The sequence below is a fragment of the Aplysia californica genome, unplaced genomic scaffold (assembly GCF_000002075.1).
Source record: "Aplysia californica isolate F4 #8 unplaced genomic scaffold, AplCal3.0 scaffold00583, whole genome shotgun sequence".
Classification (NCBI taxonomy): Eukaryota; Metazoa; Mollusca; class Gastropoda; order Aplysiida; family Aplysiidae; genus Aplysia; species Aplysia californica.
The window spans coordinates 423710-428289 of NW_004797853.1; the positions used below are offsets into that span (position 1 = coordinate 423710).

The 4580-nt window shown below is 35.9% G+C and overlaps 1 protein-coding gene across 1 annotated transcript in view; it reads left to right on the forward strand.

Moving 5' to 3' along the window:
- Positions 1 to 413: 413 nt before the first annotated feature.
- The window catches only part of LOC101861389 (cystathionine beta-synthase), a gene marked incomplete in the record, with an annotated part of 58498 nt that continues 54331 nt past the window's right edge, over positions 414 to 4580 (forward strand). The window contains 1 exon segment of the mRNA XM_035972121.1: positions 414 to 760.

A 4580-nucleotide genomic window follows, 5' to 3' on the forward strand; every position in this document is an offset into this window, starting at 1 on the left:
GGGGATTCGAACGTTTTATTCTGCATGTAACCATTCAAATGTTAGTTCTATTGTGACCGTCAGTGAATTTTATTATATTGCAGCATACATATCATTTTTTAAAGCACGCATTTTATTATTTTTATAACCTATTAATAATAGAATATACTGACGGACAACAACAGTCATTAAAATTTTAACTTATTGCATAATAATGTGCTTGGAAAGACAGATGCAAGGACGCTTAATAAGCGCAGTTATAAATGAACATGATTTTATCATTAATAATGATTTAAATAATAATATTAATTTTTTGAGACTCCAGCTGTCAATAATAATTTAGTGCCGTTAGCCCTTGGCCTAGCCAAATGACCATTGACCATAACAAGATTTCGTCACCATTACCTGTGTATTTTATTATTTTTTTCTCGACCAATCAAAACAGCCGAAACTGGAGGCGTGTCGTCGTGTCTGCCCCGCAATCGCTGTGTAAACAAGTGGAGTGTAACATTGCCTAGGCTAGACCCAACTCTGCCAGTGGAGTGCAGAGACCACAACCACACACAGAACACATTATTACTTCCTATCTGCACGCCTTATTCGATCTGAAGCCTCCCTTTCTCTCTTTCTGTACGTTGTGTAGCACACAGTTATCAAATTATTTGCTCTCGACTCGACGGTGTTTCTCGAAGATTCAGATAGCCTACAGGACAGGGCGAGAGAGAGAGAGAGAGAGAGAGAGAGAGACCGAGAAATCTTCATTCTGCTGTCAACTTGCAAGGTAAGAAGTTGGTGCGAACGTTGCTAGATCTCAAGATTCAGATTCGCAGTAGCCTACACTACAGTCACAGTCACAGAAGAGACCCATATTACAGATCCGGCATCTGGATGAGGCAAGGATTCTAGATCTAGATTTTCTAATATCTATATCTAGATCTATATAATCTAGATCTAATCTAGATCTAGATCTAGGCCTAGAGATCTATCTCTAGATCAATGGGCTGGTCGTGCTTTTTTGTGACTCTTAAAAATTTAGGCTGAATCTTATCTTATTATCATAATATAGAGTCTATATACTATATATTTAAATTCTCTAGATCTATATATTTCTATATATATATGTCTTATGAGGCTAGCCTTCCCACAAAGACAAGATGATGTCGACTATTGCATCATGGGTCTCTTCTGTGACTGTAGTGTAGGATACTGTGAATCTGAATCTAGAGATCTAGATTAGAGTAATTCTAGCTGTTGTCCAATCCGGTTAGTAAAATTCATGCCATGCGGTTCTCTTGCATTCACCCCCCCCCCCCCCCCCCCCCGTTATGACATTTTCCTTCACGCTTCTTAAGTTAGGCCTAATTTGTAAAATTTTTATATAATATAGGCTTTTACTTTTATAGTCATTTATATACTTTTTAAAAAATTTTAAAACTTGTATATCACTGAAATAATGCAAGAGAGGCCCTTGTAAAAGTAGACTCTTTGATCTTTCCTCACTTTCCTGGGTCTGCAGTTCTGTTTTGACTTCCACTTGTACTATGACTTCCTGCTTTTACTACTACTTGGGGTTAATTTTCTTCCTAGGCATTCATGGGAATTATGGATTTATTTATGTTAAGGTTTTATTTCTTCCAAAAAGACAATCATGTCATTCCTTTTTCTCGCCAAACATACCGGGCCTCACCGCCTTTTCTATTCATTTTTAGTTCATCTCTGTTATCTCTGAAACCTTCAATTCTGAAAAATTTTCCACTCAGGTTCATTAACGTACGAGAGTAATTAAATTTAATGCTTTGCCTTTCAAATGACTTTCTTTGCTCAGTTTTGTTGGACTTTTTATCTCAGTTTGTTTGAACAACGAATTAACATTCTAAAATGATCCCAAAATTCAAGATAAAGCTGGCTAATTAAAAGGTAGCTGTTGTATCTTAAAATGTAGTTTCACTGTTTTTTCTTTTTTTCCTTCTCCTACTATGCTTGATAATAAATATGGAGTGCCCAAATCATGGCTCTGATTTTGGGGCTCTCTTTATGGAGTTAATTTTCTGAAAACTTCCAAGATTGCCTATAGGGGCTTACATGAGATAATTGTGGAATGGCATGGACAAATTGTCTGTGTGTTGTTTAAAACAATAAATATCAAATCCTTGCCGTTGGATCTTTACAGTCACAAATATTGTTAAAAAGCATAATAAGTGTTTAACTAATTTATTATGAAAAATATACTATGGTACCGTATTGAATACTAGGCCTGTATAGAATAGTAACTTAAAGAATTCTTTCCACCCGTGTGTATACATGGTGTAGTAGTTTTATAATAGTGCCTTTGCAGTCATACACAGAACAGAAGATGTTACTGCAGTTCATGTACGTGTGGGAAGGTGTTGTTTTTAAAAAAAATCACTCTATGTATATATAATCCATTTTTCTGCTGGGATGTTGTATCCTTTTCAACCTATAGGCTTGAACAGGCTGATAGTTGAAGCAGCCCATCTCCTGAAAAATGTATTGTATCAATTGAAGCATAAAACATCTCTAACTACAACTTTGCAATTTTAATGCGCCTTTTCTGATTTCGGCCTTTTTATTATAAAATTGTTATCGTTTTTATAAAGTCTTCTCATGAGAACCAAGCAAAGAACCTAAAATTCATTTCTGTTTTATTAAACTTAGATAATATCTTGTTCTGTGGTGGGGCATAGGGAAAGGCTAAAGGAGTGCCCAAATCATGGCTCTGATTTGGGGGCTCTCTTTATGGAGTTCCCCACCATACATATTGAATGTTTAACTTAATACGAAATTATCAGTTGAAACAGTTCCTTTGAACTGAGGAAATCTTATCTTCAGACTCAATTTATCCTCATTTCTGAGCGCCACTCATACTTTGATTCCCTTCCTGCCACTGATTGTGTTTCCATTCTAAATATCGGTGTATTATTTTAAAAAGTAGATTAGATCAATTTTCAACAGAATACAGCTTTTGCTTTAGTGCTGACAATTCAATATATACCACCAGTGACTTTCTGACGAAAGAAATATTTTGATTTTGATTTAAACCTACGTCATAAGACACTACACTGAGCACTAACAAATTTGTGGTTAGCTAGAGGGTCCACTCTCGAGTTACAGTTCAGAGGGCACGGGGCCAAACAAATGTAAAGACTTTTTCTTTAATTTTGAAAACGAAAAAAATACAGCCTCCCTTCTATACCACAAATTGATTGGGCTTCAAATTTTCATTTTTTTTGCTAAGAAAATATTAACTCTTCTGCTGTAAACTGTTATTTCTATTGCTATTTGTCTAATTAGAGGGAATCATGTTTCTGTAGTCTGCTTTTTAGTTTCTCATCTGAAACCCACAATTCTGAGTGCAAGTAAAACACTGACTGCATCTTTTTTTTTTGTAGTTGCACTAACTCGACAGTATATTAATTCCACTTTGAGATCAACGAAAGTTTAGAGATCGTTAGAATTCTCTTGACCGTGGTATAAAAATATGTATCTAATTATGAATCAAACCATGCAATGTGATCCTGTAATTTGATATTAGTGAAATATACTTAACTGTGGAAAATCTACTCGCCAGTGTGTTATATCATGTATGCATTTTGATGAGGGCTGGTATAACTGAGACTGTTCATGTGTGTGCATTCTTGTGTGTAGTAATTGAGTTTACATACAAGTATATATGTTTGTGTTGTTGTAAGTGCCTACTGTGTGAATATGCGGGTGGTTGGAGGGCGTCTCTGGTAGGTCCTTCTTCTTTACCTTGCCTTTTTTGTTTCTGTCTGTCTTACTTTTTCCCAGCACTCAATTACCATTATTGTGTCGACGTGCTTTTCTTTACTCAAACAAAGTTGCGTGTGTATGTGAGTAGTTATGTATGCATTTATGGTACTATTGAGAAAATACACATAAATTTATTATATATATTAAAATTTTTATTGTGTGGGTGGTTGGCAGGTGCTCTGGTGTATGTGGTTTGCTCCTTTTTTCTTATCAAACATCTGTCGTGCTTATCTGTCCTCCTATCCATCCTTCTTTATTGAGTTTGTTATTCTCTTTTAACACCACTAATCTTCTGCACTTATATGACCTTATTGTGCTCCAAATTACCTTGCGGTGTTGAGGGGGAAGCAAACATCTTCCTCTTGTTAGTTGTATCCCCCGTTGTATGGTTATTTATGTCCAATGTTTCTCTGATCCCCTCTATTCGTCTAATCTTTTTCCGGCCTGCCTCTTCCTGTGTTTCCATCTGATCTCTTGTTATATGCTCTCCCTACTACTACTATACTTTCTGGTAGAGGTCCTGACAGATACTCAAACCATAATATTCATTGTTCATCTATGAATTGCAGGCTGTGAGTTGAGCCCACTTGTTGTCTGACAAGCTTGCTTCTCCTCCTGTTTCTTCTTTAAAAAAAGAAAAAGTTCTTATGATATATATCAAAGTTTTTCTTTGGCATTTAATTTCACATACGCATTGATTTTACTTTGGTGGCTCTTGTTTATTGCGCCTATGTTTGGATAAGGTAGCACGGTGTTGGTATGAAGGTACAAGAGAGAGAGAGAGAGAGAGAGAGAGAGAGAGAGAGAGA